The sequence below is a fragment of the Manis javanica genome, chromosome 10, assembly GCF_040802235.1.
Source record: "Manis javanica isolate MJ-LG chromosome 10, MJ_LKY, whole genome shotgun sequence".
NCBI classification, from domain to species: Eukaryota; Metazoa; Chordata; class Mammalia; order Pholidota; family Manidae; genus Manis; species Manis javanica.
The window spans coordinates 77,119,921-77,136,400 of record NC_133165.1 but is presented as its reverse complement, the minus strand read 5'-3'; the positions used below and the strand labels follow the sequence as shown (position 1 = coordinate 77,136,400).

The 16,480-nt window shown below is 36.7% G+C and overlaps 1 long non-coding RNA gene across 1 annotated transcript in view; it reads right to left on the bottom strand.

Annotated features, from left to right (window-relative positions):
* Positions 1-10,002, bottom strand: part of LOC140843581 (uncharacterized) — a 79,773-nt gene extending 69,771 nt beyond the window's left edge. The window contains exons 1-2 of the long non-coding RNA XR_012121429.1: positions 9,809-10,002; positions 9,575-9,638 (exon numbers count right to left, since the gene is read on the bottom strand). This is a non-coding gene — a long non-coding RNA (uncharacterized lncRNA). The remainder of the gene's footprint in view (positions 1-9,574; positions 9,639-9,808) is intronic.
* Between the last annotated feature and the right edge of the window lie 6,478 nt (positions 10,003-16,480).

Genomic DNA, 16,480 nt, shown 5'->3' with positions numbered 1-16,480 from the left:
GAAATTTCAAAGTCAAGCTATCGAAAAGGGGAATTAAAAAAAACTGGCAAAAAGAGTTGAAAGACAAACTAAAAAGCACTCTCTTTGCTATCTTATACTTTTGTTACTAAGAAAGAGAAGAGAACGCATGAAGATCATCTGAAATGAAGCCATTGAGAAAATGATAATTAAATGAAAGCATCTGAAATACATCTGGCAGCTCATTCAATATAGTATCCTGTTTTAAGTAAAGGAAAACACATGATGCTCTAGAGTGGTGCTTGCAATGTGGCTATTAAAGCTGAGAAACTGAATTTTAATTTTATTTAATTTTAACTTAAATACTGACATACTGGACAGCCTAACTCTAGAGGAAGCAAAAGTTGATATCTAAATGAAGAAAAGAAACATGTTTCCCTCTTCAGCATTTCATTTAATAAGAGTTCAGGGGAAAAAATTTTTAGAGCATCTTACAGCATGTTCAAAACTGAATATAGACTGAAATTAGTAGAAAGAGTAGTTCAAGTCAAATATACATGCCAAAAATTAAGCATTCTGCTATATACTTACATATTGGGGATTACAAGTATGTTTTACAGGCGAGTTATCAATCTAAGAGCAAAAGAAAATATTTAAAAATGTAGAAAATATGACATGTTTGTATTAACACAATGTCATTCATTTAGGGAAAAAGTAAATCATCTTTTGAACCACAACATGCTGATCTTGCTTTGCTTTGAATTAGGGAAATACAGTTACATACTGGTTTAAATGTTCCCAAATTTACACATTTCTCATCTAAAAAACCCTAAGAGATCTCTATTCTTCATATCTCCCAAGGCATTCAGAAATTTCAACTTTAATCTTACTAGGAATTGGTATCTTTAATCAGGCAACAGCTCTTGATTTTTCACTGTATGTAGACCTTTGTACCAGGCAGTGGTTAGAATTTAAAAACAGTAAGCTAGAAGATGTGGAGCATTAGTTCCAAGAAGTATTTACAATCTAAGTAGGAGGATGAAATATGCATGTGTCCAGTGTTTCATGAACTCTTAACAAACAGCATCAAAAATAAGGCAGTGATATGCCGAGTACCTAGAAAGGTTCCCAAGCTGTAGCACTAAAAAACACAGCCAAGTAGTAAAAAAGAAGGAACGGGTGTGACAGAGACCCCTGGATCTCTAAAGCCTCATATATGTGCATATTCTGTATGAGCACAGATGCCTATAAGCCGCCCACCCTCCAGGATGTATCTTTTTATAAGCTACCACTCACCTAAACCTGAAATGGTGAAATCCTGATTTGAGGTGATAAGAACTGAAGTGAGAACTGGAATGGATTGTTACTGTTCCTTTATTTATGTCTTCCTGCTCTTCTGCTTTGTTTTCTCATGGTAAGCACAAGTAGCCAGGGTTATGTTGTGACTGTAATGCCTTTCAGGGAGCCCTCTGCTAATCTCTGTCGCTGAAACTTTGTCTCAGATCTGAATATAAAACCCATGCTACTATTTGACTGAACTGTCAAAATTCCCAGTAATCATTTCTTTACCTACAAGAATTCCTATTTCATATGTTCCAACTTATGGTGTTGGCAGGTGCAATTCAAGGAAGCTTGATTTTAATAATAATTATTATTAGAAGAGTAAAATGAATTTATACATTACTGTCTCAATCAGTATATTGAAATAAAATCAGTTCATTTATTTTACATAACATAAAATTTAGATTGTATTCATTTGCCAATTTTTATTATTAAACATAGAAAATATTCAGACATATTTTCAGTTTCTTGTCGAAGTCCTGATGTCATTTGTTTGTTTTATAGCATAATTCTCCCTCCTTCACAAACAAAAGACTTTGGTTTCATAAAAAACAAAATTGGCTACTAGTCTTTGGAACTTCAGCCTTCTTAACTGGATCATCCACCCTTAATGATTTCCTTTAATGTATAAGATAATGTGAAGTATTACCAAATACCAATAAGGTGACCTTATTTAGTTTAATAACACAGAAAGAACCATTTAGGGTAAGAAGCAGAGTTAAAGATATTTAATGACAGAACCTAAGAAGGGACTAGCGGTTACCAAAGGGAAAGGGTTTGGGGAGGGTGGTGGGAGGGAGAAGGGGGTTAAGGGGTGTTATGATGAGCACACAGAATAGAGCAGGGACACAGGGAAGGCAGCACGGCCCAGGGAAGACAAGTAGTGACTCTGTAGCATCTCACCACAGTGGTGGACAGTGACTGCAATGGGGTGTGTGAGGGGGACTTGATAATGGGGGGAGCATAGTAACCACAGTGTTGCTCATGTGAAACCTTCGTAAGATGGTATAGCAATGATACCTTATTAAAAATATTAAAAGAGAAAAAACAGCAGAAGAGGGAAATACACCAAAATGATAGTAAAACCGAAAAAAAAGAATATTTAACGAGTGATGACGCATACATCACTACCGTGAAAAGCCCTTCAGGATGTGTTAAATGACAAAAGCAGGACACAGAGCAGTGTACGGGGTACTGTCTCTTATGAAAGAAGAGAAAATAACAGTATCTATAAAAACACCAGCAGCATACATAGTAAACAGATAAAAGTGGAAAAAGGATGAGAGCAGGAACAGCTGCAAGAATCATAACTGTGTCTTTTTGTGTTGTTTTGCTTTTTAAACCATGGGAATATATCACCTATTAAAAAATTGAATTAAATGTTAAAACACATATAAAATATATAAATGGACACTGTCGTTTCCTTGTTTTCATTATGAGAGTGCAGGTGTTAACAAATATCACTGGTTCAACTAGAGCAGCAATTTAAGACATTCTCAAAAATGTTAGGTAAAAGATAACTAGCACTCAGGACAGTTCTCAAATGTTGCTGTGCATAAAATCTGTCAGATGCTCTGCCAAAACACCGTATTCTTGGGGCCTAACCCAGATTAGAAATTAATAGGTTTGAAGCGGAGTTTAAGAATATGCATTTTAACAAACACTAGGTAATGGTCATGCAAAAATTTATTGATCCTACTTTGAGTAATCCTGTTTTAATACAGGGTATCTAATATCTCAAAATTGTTATGCTATTACTGCATTAACAGATTCCTTAATACAGTAAATAAATCATTGCCTTAATGTCTGAAAATAGTAGTTTCCCACCAGAAATTGTTTTCTCTTTTCAAATTTGATGTGATGTTATTGTGTTCATTAGCTAGTTTAAAAAGTTAGTATTTGAAAATCCAAAATTTATATGTGACATTAACTGGTAAGGCTATGTAATAAACCATGAGAAGATAGTAAAGAACATTGTAGGCATATCATGCAAATAAAAAGGAAAGGCTCCATACTAATTACAGAATCAATCTCAAACTTTGAAATGGGAGCAGGGTCAGTGTTAACCTTTGTATCTGCTCATCTGAACCTCATCTCTACATTTGGTACATTCTCCACTTTATAGTCTTGTTGAGAGGCAGAAACTACCTTTAATACAGAAGCTGGATACTTTCTTTTCAAAATTTATTTAGACTGCAACCAGACTTCTCCAAGGTCTAGAGACACAAAAATGAGCGACCAGATTGCTACCTCCAAGTCCAGTTCTCTGGCCACACAAGAGACACAGTCAGCTACCCAATATCTTTTTAATGTACCCCTTTTTCTGCTTACATAACCGGAAATGGTTGGTTCTGTTTTTATGTGTCTAAGAAGCCCTTCCAAGATATGTGGGTTTAGGTTTGAAAAATCAACTGAAATACTACATAGAAGAAATGAGACTGAATTCTAAGTTCATATGAAGGAAACCCAAGCGAATATGTTGACTTCAACTTAGTACAAGTCGACAGCGCTGTGTGTGCTTGCCCCAGAATTCCCATGCACATCTGCAGGGGCGGCAGCATCGGAAGGCTAGAGGCCAGCACGAGCCGCAGATGCATAGGCTCCGCACTGGCCCACGCGCATTTTACAACAGTCAGACGAGGGGCACCACACCGTAGAGAAACTGTTATGAATGAGTGTTTCTAGAGGAAAGTTTCAAAGAAATAGCATAAGAACTGTCAAAGCAAACAGACATATGTCCATTTAAAGACAAGATTTAAGAATGATGTGTGGATAGCATTTTTCCATAATTTAGGAATTTTCCTGTGGGGAAGAAATTGGAAATTTGAATTGGTACCAATGGGCAGGATTCCCACAGGGTATTATTTCATTGTGAGGCTTACTTAACAATTAAAATTACATAAAGAAAGAAAGAATAGCGTTCAACAGAGACCTGCAGTAACTTCTCAGCATGTTCTATTTAATGAAATTTACTTAATAAACCCAAACCTAATTTTGTCCATTTACTTTGTCTGCTTTACATTGAGTATTTCATCAGAAAATATAATGCCATGCTTTTTACTCAAAGGCTCTTGTTACAATACTGGAAATGTAAAATAAGTTTATATATCTTCCCAGCACGCTAGTGCTGCAGCTAGGAGAAATGTGCCACCATCAGCCATTCTCATCAGAGTCACAAGTTCAGTCCATTCAGACCATCCCTAAGTTTTCAGGAAGTGGTAAAAGAACTCTGAAATGTCCATGTACAGTTCTGGAGCTTCTATAAATACATGAGATTTAATTGAAAGAGGCAGTGTATTAGGTGACGGGCAGGACTCAAGAGCGGTAGGGCTCCAGCCAACGGATAGGGTACCTGAAGGGATATAGCAGAGGACTCACAAAACTGAAAACCAAAAGTGCTGAGTGCAAAATACAAGGAGGGCTGTAACTCGGCAGCTGATGTAGGAAGCCAGCAGCCTTCATAAGAAACCAAATGTTGAGATCTGCTTGTTAGTAAAAAGGTAATATGGGACTCCAAATATCAGCACTGAGATCCATTTTATGAGACCTAGGTGCTGTCATCCGGGCATGTGAAAAATCCAAACTCGCGGGAAGACCAGATCTGAAGTTAGGTTTAATTATTATGTGCTTAGGTCAAAGCGTGCTGATGAGGTAAACCCCCAGAGTCACAGACATCAGTGGATTCAGGACTGAGCCCAGAATTCTTACATGCACTCACGCACTCCCTGGATAAGCACATCTTTCATGATTAAATATCACTGCTATGTTTACGACCCATATAAATATACTTTGAGGACTTACATGTCCTCTTAGTTACAGACTCGCCTTGGATATTTAATACATATCCCAAACTTAACATGTCCAGAACTTCCAGTTTCCATCCCTGTATTTCCATATATTAATTCAAATAAGAGCAAGGCTTTTCTTCCCTATATAAAGCTCTTTACGGCTTCCCGTCAATGACAACTCCAGCATTTCCATACAGACATCCTTTGGAACAACAATCTGGAAAGGGAAGGTGGGCTAGGGAATTTGGGGAAGATGTTTTGGAAACATCTTTACTCCAACTGTGTATTTATTTGCATGAAGAGAGAGATTGGGCTATGACGTTGAACGGCCCCCACCCCTACCCCCGCCTGCAGGCACCACTTGGCATACCTGAATGGTCTTTCACTGACTTAAAATAAATGAAATCTTATGTTGTACAGTTTCTGGGGCACTACAGGAAGTCGGGCTCTGCCTCCTTTTCTGATGTCAGCAGAAACCACCACTGTCCATCCCCTGCTCCCCCTTTGCTAACCACATTCCAGCCACAGTATATGTCTTGCTCACACTAGACCGGGACATTTTACAGCTTTTTTAAGACTCCAAGTACACCCCTGACTCAGGATCTCTCCACGAGCTATTCTATCTGCCTGGATTACTTTTCCTTCCATGTTTTGAGTAGCTTTCTCTGCCTTGTTACCTAAGTTCATTTCACTGTTACTAATGTTCTCTAATCATCTAGTCTGATTATGTCCGCTCCTCTCTCACATCTAGTACCACCCCTGAAATTTCTATCATATGGCCTTTTCACTTTAGCAATTATTTTTGTGTTAACTAGTGAACTTTCATCTTCCTCTACCAGAATATAAGCTTCCAGGACAAGGACATCCTGTACATCTGCTTCAACACTAGACTCCCAAAATCTAGAGCAGTCAGTAATAGGTGTCAAATGAGTATGTGCAGAGAGGCTAGAAAAAGCCAAAGCAGGTAAATATGAAAAAAGATTGGCTAAGTCAAATTTTAAACATTAATTGAGATTTATTAATTATACTGTTAATAACATTTGGTTTAAAAAGAAGGGGTAATAATTTTAACAGTGTCAGAAACACATTGATCTGTGTTAAAGGTTAGGATGATTCCTAATGTTATTTCCTTGGTGATATGATATCCATACTTGAGCATTTTTTCAGTATATCATTTCACATGATGTAACATTAAAGTATTTCATGCAAATGGTTGCAGTTGAATATTTGCATGCTGCCTTAGCTTTTCATTGATATAAACTACAAATTAAGACTTTTAATTTATGATTAATCTTTTAATTTGATTAATAATATGATAGCAATTTCTAGTCAGAAATGAACAGATAGGGTTTTTTCTCCATACCTTGTCAAGAAGTTTATTGCATGAAAATATTTAAATATATAACATACTTCTCTTTTAACATACTTTGCTTTAATATTTTTGTTAAGTGAAATAAGCAATTTCTCTCTGAAGAGAACTATGCTAGTACTAATGTTTCACAAATACTTTAATAAAATTGTATTTTATATGCTAGGTTTTCTTAAAACAGGTGCAGTCATTATATTATATTTTAAAAATGAATGTATCTGGTATCCCAGAAAACATGAATTATATTTACATATATATTACTGATTTAAAATTGTCCCAGACTTATAGAAATGGGAATATTGTTTCAAAGAAATCCAATTCAGTAGGCTTTCCATGCAAAACTTTATTATTGTCTTCACATGAACTTTCAGTGAAGAATTCTCACTGGGAAATAATTAACTATTAACAAAGCCAGGCTATGGAAAATCAATTTAGACCACTTTGAATATCATGCTGGATGTTATTAGACATTTATAAAGTGATTCATGTTGACATTCAGGAGTTCAGATTTATTTATTTTAAATTATAAAAATATACAACTTTCCAAGAAAATTTGATGTACTATAAGAAATTACTCTGAGAATTCAGTTTTCCTAATTTAAAAAGTTCCAATTGAATTATGCCTTCCATAGAAATATTCGTACAGTTGTCAGTTTATATCAGTAAGTAGTATGAGAAAGATAATATAAATTCTCAAATAATGCAAAGTTAACCTACTATTTGTGGCAACTTTTCTTAAAGCTATATTCTTAATATCCTATTTCTCATATTTACAGTTCTTAAAATCCAATCCTGATGAGTTACTTGCTAATAAGAGTTATAGCTACATATGTTTAATAAGTAAATTCATTTAAATTTGATAAAACTTAGTGTACCTTAGCAACTGGATTTATTTTTCAAAATTCGAATTCCTAAGGGGTCTCTTTTGACTCCTTATCAATAATAAAACACTAATCATTACAGTCTGATAGACATATTAGCTCAGTCCCTGGGTAGTTTAAGTACTGGGAAATAACAGTTCTCATCTTCTCATCTTTCCTGTCATTTAGAGGATAATGTCAAAATTATGTATTGAATAAGTGATTTACAAAGTGCTCGTTTTCCACTGTCTACTCTCTCTGAAGGATGATAAAACTCATATTAGAATTAGAAAATTTGAACTCTAGTCCCCAAAATCTCTCTTACTAGATTCCTCTGAACAAATAACTTCAGTTTTCTGCACTTTCCTCTTTTTATCTATAAAATGGCGGCAGCCACGTCAGCCCTTCCTGACTCATAGACTCTTTCAGTAATAAAGGTCAAATCAGTATCTGTGACTGATTAAAGGAGGCAGGAGCATAATCCAGGAAGAACTTGCAGTTTGTTTCAATGATAAAAAAGGAGAAGATAACCGTTAGAGACAGAAGTTCAATTTTTTACCTACTTCAATTAAAGAACAGGATAGTAATTGTGGGTATGTATTTCTGGGTGTGTGTATGTTTTATTGGAAAAAAGTGGGTGGAGTTTTGGTTCTATGCAATGCAGACTGTGGATTTTTGGACCACAACTTCCACATAAGACCATTTGAAAGCTCTACAAAATATTTCAAATACTTTCTTTAAAACATCAGATAGATACCAACAGGACTTGTTGACAAATAGCAACAGACTGACAGCTGTAACTTCAATAGCAGAAATTAAGTCAAAAGATCGGAATAATTTATAGGTATGCTGAAACCAAACATTTTCTTTCTTAAAGAGTCTCCTTTTAGAATTACACTTGAAAAAATAAAGGCATTCTTAAGCAAAACAAAAAAGAATTCACTACTAGCTGACTGAGGTTAAAGGAAATTCTAACAGATGACAAATTAGTAATGCAGGCGAGAACAAAGAGCACAGAAACTAGCAAATACATAGAAAAAATAAACTCACGTTGATCTATAAACTAGTAATAGTTAAATAATAATAATAATGTTTCATGGCATTTAAAAATATAGTGTGATGTTGGCTCAGGGATATGAAAGTAGACCAATAGGACAGAGGACCCAGTAACAGACACAGTGATATGCAAGCAATTGGAATATGACAAAGATGGCTTTGCATAGCAATGTGACAATGAATAGTCTTCAGACAACTGAATATTCATATGGAAAAATTAAATTGGACCCTATTCCACACTACCAATATTTATGGAACTAAATGTAGAAGGGAAAACAATAGACAATGAAGGCACATTCCAGGGAAGATAAAGAGAATTAAAGAAAGAAAGAAAGAGAGAGAGACAGAGAGAGAGAGAGAGAGAGAGAGAGAGAGAGAGAGAGAGAGAGAGAGAGAAAGGAAGGAAGGAAGGAAGGAAGGAAGGAAAAGAAAGGAAGGAAGGAAGGAAGGAAAGAAGGAAGGGAAAGAAGGAAGAAAAGAAAGAAGGAAGAAAAGAAGGAAGGAAGAAAAGAAGGAAAGAAGGAAGGAAGGAAGAAAGGAAGGAAGGAAGGAAGGAAGGAAGGAAGGAAGGAAGAAAGAAAGAAAGAAAGAAAGAAAGAAAGAAAGAAAGAAAGAAAGAAAGAAAGAAAGAAAGAAAGAAAGAAAGAAAGAAAGAAGAAAGAAGGAAAGAAAGAAAAGAAAGAAAAAGAATGAAAGAAAAGAAAGAAAAAGGTCTCTACTCTATTAAGGATCCCTCACCAAAGACCCAGACTGAAAATCTTTCATCTATATTTCACTGAAGGGAAGTTAATCCCTGACATTACTCTGTTGTAAGAAAGGTTAGAAATAATCGTTTTTTTAGTTACTTACTGCCACTTCACCAAATATAATAGGGGTTATGTTATTAAGAAAAATTAAAAGCATAAATGTTCAGTAGAAAATTAGGAATCTCTGCAAAAGACATACTAATAGTTATTTATTCTAAGTGAAATGGAGACTATGAAGAGATTTTGGCTTTCCTATGGAGGACAGATTAAGACAGATTAAGAAGGGTAAGTGTAGAAGTAGGAAGATCAACCAGGAGGCTCAAGTCACAATGGTGCAGGAGAAATATTGGAGAGGAAAAAATTTTCTCTACCCCTAGAGGTTCTTCTAGCAGTCTAAGAATGAAACTGACATGAGGCAGATTAATAGGAGAAGAAAAACAAAGTTTAATTACTTACATATGGGGAAGCCATAGCCATGGGTTCCAAAGACAGTCAGGGAGACTGAGGTACACATGTCATCCTGAACCAAGGAGAAGATAGGCGTCTGAGATTTAAAAGGAAAAGGGAAGTGTTGCTCCAGGAGGAGGGGTCTCCCTGCTCTGGGAAATTTCCCTATAAATTTGCTGAGACAGAATAAAGACAAGGGCAAGTTGGGGGGTCAAAAGGGGTTCCTATCACATTTATTCTCACAGTGGTCACCCAGCTGTGTACGAGCAGCTGTGTCCAGCACTGCTCCCTCCTGCTCCAGCGTGAGCTTCATCCTCCCCTAGGACCAGAGCTCCAAGGCTTCCCTCTGCCAGCCTCTGTATTCTCCTGGCTCTCCCTCCAGGCTTCCCTTCTGGGCGCTCTAAGCTCTCTGCTCCCACGCTGCACTGCTCTCTCTAGTTCCCCTGCATTTTCCCCTTCTTCACTCCTAGCACCAGGAGGAACTCTGTGGGTGGGTCTCTATGGTGACTGGCAGATGCCTGACCAATTACGTGCCAGGAACTAAGGAGAGGGGCGAGGAGAATGGGTGTTTCTCCCCCACCCCCTCCTCTGGGCAGGTACTTCCTGTGATTGATCAGAGTCTCTGTCTCTGGTAAACCTCCCATAGATCTGCAGACAGGCTATGTGCACAATGGGCAGTATTAAGGCCAGGCAAGTATCCTGGTGAGAAACTTTCATTTTCTCTATGGAAAATAATTCACAGGAATATGACAAAAGTAAATATTTGATAAATAGATGCCTGAAGGGCTCCACATAAACCCGGGGGTCGGGGGCACAGAGGAATTTTAAAAGACTTAGCCACATCCCTCCCCCCCCACCATACATAGTTTACATTATAATATAGCTATGTATGGCCATGGCTCTCTTCCTGGAGCATGTCCTCCATCTAAATTCCCTTTATGCAGTTGGGAGGTGGGAGGTCAGAGTTTCTTTCTGGGTCTTTGGGCCTTGATTTTTCTTAACTCTGAAGTAATCTGCAGGTCACATTGACTAGTCTTGGGGCAGCCTGTCGTTGGTTCCTACAGTATGAAGTAGGACAATTTCCACTGGAGAGAGAGAAAAATGTGTAGATTAAAGAAATATCTTTTAAAAATCCACTGGGAATGATGATTTATTAGATATGGGGGTTGAGAGAGAAGCAGATATCAGGGAGGCCTAAATATTGGTGTAGAACCAAATGAATAGTGTTACCATTTAAGACATAAGGAACATTGGAAGAGATACAGAGTGGAGGCTAAAGAGTACAGGATTAGTTGTGAACATGTGAGGCTGGAAGTGTATTTGAGATATTTAAATGGAAATAACAAGTAGGTTGATAATATAGACTTAAACTGGAAAATGATTGGCATATTATGATAAGTAGGGTTGCAGACATTAATAAGTTTAATGATGTAGAAGAGGGAAAATAATTTCCCTCTACCCTTCTAGGTTCTTGGCTGAGACTCCTTTATAATAAAAGACAGATTAACAGGAGAAAAATAAAAGAAGTTTAATAACATTTATAACTTCCATACACATTTGGAAAGACCCGGGAAAACATAGCAACTCCTTGAACAGGACCAAGCTATCACGTTAAATAACCATCTTTAGTTATAGACGACAAAAAGGTTGGTGGAGCAGTTAGGGCAAAGCACAGTAAACAAGGGTAAGGTTGCCGTGCAGGTTTGGATTGCTGCCTTCTCCATTGATAAGAGTTTCTAGAGATATAGTCATTTTCTCTTCCTGGTACAGAGAGGGAGACACTCTAACAGATGGAGATTTCCCTTATAAATGTAAATGTCTCTTACAAAAGGGTAACTTCTCAGTTTTCAGAGCTTGACAAATTTTGCTCCCCTCCAATGAATAAGAGTGCATAAAGTAATATGAGGAGATGGCCAAGAACCAATCCATAGGAAACCCCAACATCTAAATGTAGAGGAGGGTGATCTTAGAAGAAGATGGAAAATGCCTGGGCAACAAAGTTGGAGGAAAAACCAGTGAGTGCAGTGCAGTGGAAGACCGTGGAAGAGAGTTTCACGAGTAGTTTTTGAATGTCACAAACTACTGGGATATCAAATAGAACTGAATAATGTCTATTGGATTTAGAAAATGAAGGGTATCTCCTTGCTTCCCTACAGAAATTGGAGGAGCAAAAACCAGAGTTGAGGAATAATTGGTTGTGAAATGATGGAGGTAGTGGGGTCAGATGTTACCAAGAGGGTCTTCCTTACCCCTCCCTCAGTGCACATGGGCAAGGAATAAGAAGAGGAATGAGAAGACTAGAAGACAGTTTTATTAGCAAGAAGAAAGTATGCTCTCAAAGAAAGAACAGGTGGCTTGAGAGGTCAGGACCAGCACAGCACTGTTTATCTGAATACTTGTTGGTTTTATAGGAAAGTGGGAGGGGTGGGTTAACAGGGTCAAGTTATACAACTGCTCTGGTTCTGCACATGCTCTTACTCATAATGCATTCTGAAAAAAACTGGACCAGGGTGGGGGTGTGGATTCTAATGATCATGTGAATGCGCTAAGGTCATTCTCTGGACACGTCTTGGTTTCCTTTGCACAGGGTCAGCCTTGGGGATTTAATGCTAATTTAATCTAATGATCACGTGCCTGGGCCAAGATCTCTCAGACTTGTCTCTGTGTCCTTTGTGCAAGTGTCAGCCTTGGGGATTTCCTGCCTCTGTCTTTTTGTTTTAGGCAAAGAGTGGGTGTAAACCAACCTAGAAAGGTTATCAGCTTCCACCTCTCCATTCCTTTCTGCCATTCATATCTTACTAAATGCCTACTCTAACACAAATTACTTCAAAGGGTTACATTGCAAAAAAAGTTAAGAAGTATGTAGAGAAAAGCATAGGATCTAATGAGTGTTTTCCTTTGATTGGTTTCTTTTTTACATGATAGAGTTTTAAGCAAGTTTCGATGTTGCTGTGAAGGATTCTATAAATAAATGGTTTATTAAATGAGCAAAACATGATGGGACAGACAATATATTTCTTTTTCTTAAAATACACCATTTCTGATCTACTCTCCCTCTTGATGACATCTGAGGAAAATCCCACAACTTTGCTACCACTCTTAAGATTTAAGAAGTCTGATTCTATCTTACATTAAACATACATCTCATTCAAGTTAGTTTCTTCCCTTCCTTCAATTTAGGCAAATCTTTTTTCCTGGAGACTTGCTGTGGCAAAGAATTATTTGATCTGGTCTTCCTTCACTTATTCCTCTCTCAGCTGTTTGCACTGCCAAGGGCAAAAGCAGGGATTGGAGGAAAAGTAGGCATGTGATTTACTTGATTATTGCTATTTAATCCAGCCCTAAGTGAACATCCTCCGTTTTTTGATGTGGGCAAATACCAAGCTGACCTCTTGCTGTCTTTCTTTAGCTGCCATTTCCTGGAGGAACATATCATAGAGTTTCTTAAGTGGGGTCCGTTTGAGATAACTCAAGCACAGTACATTCCCTGTTATCTCACTGATTTATGGGGGGATCGTATGCATCTTTGGTTTACCAAATGGTAGATGTTCAGCTTCAGAAATTAACACTTTTTCTTTCTGCTAAGTTTCTTCACCAGCTCCGGACTTCACAGCCCTGCAGGCAAGAATAGGCATGAATTTCTATGTTTCTAAGTTCAATACATTTCCAAGTATTTGAGAACCCATGTGAAATCTTCTCAGGGGTACTCCCCCAGACTCTCATAGGGTGCAATGAAAAGATCAGGGAGAGGAAAACAACAGTGTCCTCTACTTTTGCAAGTGCTACTTAAGAAACTTACTTTTAAGGAGGAAGGAAAGATATTTATGGAAATAACATAAGACAGTGGTAATATAAGGTAATCCTTAATAAGGCAAAGACAGTTGGAAATGAAAAGAGAAGGCAGATTGAGGAGACAATATAGAGGTACAAATGGATGGACCTAGCATCTCGTCAGATATAACAAATGACATAGACTCAGTTACAGTGGTAGGTATGGGAAACTTCAGAATTAGTTTTGTGAATTACTAAATGTTACTATGAATTTGAGCTGGTTTTGTCACAAGTGTGTTATGAATTTGAGGGTAATTATTACCTGTCTGAGACACACAACTTTTACTTTAATATGTGTTACAATAACTTCCATAGTGACTTGAAAGATCTAAGACCACAAAAATTGCTAATCCTTATCTCTTCTTATCTCATTTTATTCCATATAAAAGGCAATTTTCTTCTTGTTTTTTAAGTTTCTGTTCATTTTTTTTTAAAACAAATAGACAATTAGTACTTAGTATGTGCCAGGCATAATTTTACCTGCTTTAGAGATATTTGTTCAAATAAATCAATTGGGACTGAGCAGAAAAGAGATTATGAACTGCTTATTGTTCTAAATAGCAACAAGAAAACCAGATGTTTTCTAAGAAATAGGTAGCAGATGAATATTTTCATCCAACCCAGAATTTGAATTTTTACAATGACTCCATAAAGCAATATTATTTTATCCACTCTTTAGCAATGAAGAAATTGAGGCCCTAAGAGAGGCCCAAGATCATGCAACTAGTAAGTAGCAGAGCTTGGGATGAATCCAAGTAATTCATACTTTTAATTACTGTACTTAATTACATTTCTCCCCTACAAGAAGCCATCCTTGATTCCTTCAACCATAAAAAATTGCTCCATCCACCTTGGCCTGAATTACTGTAGTGCATAACCTGGCCTTCTATGCTGGTCATTTCTTCCTACCTTGAATTATAACTATTTATATAAATGTTCTAACTAGATTATTTTCCAGGTGGTGATGTGTTGTGATGCAAGAGCTTCTTCTCATTTATCTCTGTACCTATTCCCTAAAAAGTATAGCACTATAGCACAAACCCTAGAACCAGACAGAGTTGAGTAGACTTGGATGCTACTGATTTGCTGAGTGACTTGAGCACAGCCCTTAAGATGTATATACCCCAGTCTCCTTACCTAAAGAAATGGAGTTAAAAATCTCTCTCTGGTGTTTGTTTTGAAGATTAAATGAGATAACATATATAGAAATTTTTTAGTATGGTTCCTGATACATAGCTAGCACTCATAAAATACCTGTTGTTTCCATTTTTCCATTTTTGTTGCACATAATAAACTCTCAATAATTGACTTTGAATGACTAATTCTAGATTGGCATATGGATTTGGCTGGTAAAAAGCACAGAAGATCCCATACTTAGTTAACATCCCAGGAGGAGTATCTTAAAATTGCAATCAAGTATTTCTACTTTCAAGTATACTGATTAATCACTCATTCAAGTTTTAAGTTATAAGGAACCATTGTCAATTACTATCCACTAGTGTATTCATGTGCATATGAAAACAAAGTTCATGAAACAATACCAGAGAGGGAAGACATGGGGGCAGTGTTATTTAAAACTTTACCCAAAATACTGCAGTTTTTCCAACTGTAAAATGAATAATACATCAAAACCCAAGATTAAGGCTAATTATATTTGTAATGTAGAATATGAAAATATGAATATTAAGCATAATTGTTCAAATTAAATCAATTGGGACTGAGCAGAAGAGATTATGAACTGCTTATTGTTCTAAATAGCAACAAGAAAACCAGATGTTTTCTAAGAAATAGGTAGCAGATGAATATTTTCCTCCAACCCAGAATTGTAGACTTTAGAGATTGCCCTCCTTTGATTCTCACATGGGAACACTGAATGAAGGATGTTATGACTTAATAAAGAAAAGAGTCTTGCAAACTTGAGTTTCTTAGACTATTGAAAGGTGCAAGAATATGTGACTCCAAATAATCTGAAAATCACCCTCTCTTATTATATCTATTTCTGGCTGGGTGGGAAAATGAGGTATGAACTACAGACTGGTGTTCAAGTAGAAATGCAAACATCGTATATCTTTCTTTCTTTCTTGAAAGGGTTTCCCAAAAGAAAAGTTACTATATTACCTTGGTTGGGGGACAGGGCATTGCTTTAAAATGGCATTTAAAATGCCACACATGCCACACATGGTTTCTCTTAGCCCTCATTTTAATAGGAAGATAATGCTGATACCTTTGCAAAGGATGAAATGCTGAAGGTGGAACAATATGATAGGTAGGGAAATTGATGAAAAGGATTTTAATCATCTGGGGTAGCATGGTGAAGTCTAGAATTAGGATTAGTTTGTTTTCTAGAAATACCCTTTTTATCCTTTATAATTTTTCAGTTCACGTTCTAGTAGTGAAGGTGGTTCCCATTAAATGGATTTATTTAATGGGCAATATAAAGAAGCAGTAAGCCATTTAAATAAAAATCTTATAGGTAGGAAGTTGGTGATATATTTGGAGTTATAGAATTGAAACACAAATTCATTTGATTTCCTGAGTCCTTGAGCCCCTATGTAATTACTAAATTAAGGTGGGGAGTCTTTGAGAACCTTAAAGCAATGAACTCTGAGAAAGAAGGAGCTATGTTGACTGATTGGAAAAAGCAGAAGGTAGAGCCCCAGGACCAGTTAATATGAAAGGTGTATTAACACATCATGTCAGGAAATGGTGGAAATTCTTCTCAAAGGAATATAAAATGTCCCAGAAGATTCCATTTCCTGGGGGATTGCCCTGATAATCAGCCTAAAATACTAGGCATGATTGTGCAGAGGGACGAAGTGTCAAGAGAAAGAAAAAAAACTGCAGAGTAAAATAAAAAATGGTTAAAAAGTTCAAAACCCAAACCGAAATGAATGGTTGCCAAGGTCTGGGAGTGAAAGGATTGGATTGAATACTTGATTCTGGTGGGAGTTACAGGACTGTGTGCATTTGTCAAAACTCTTATAACTAAGTGCTTAAAAAGGGCGAATTTTCCTGGAGGTAAATTACCCCTCGTTAAACTTGAATATGAAAATATTAAAAACAAACATGATGCACTCAGAAAAG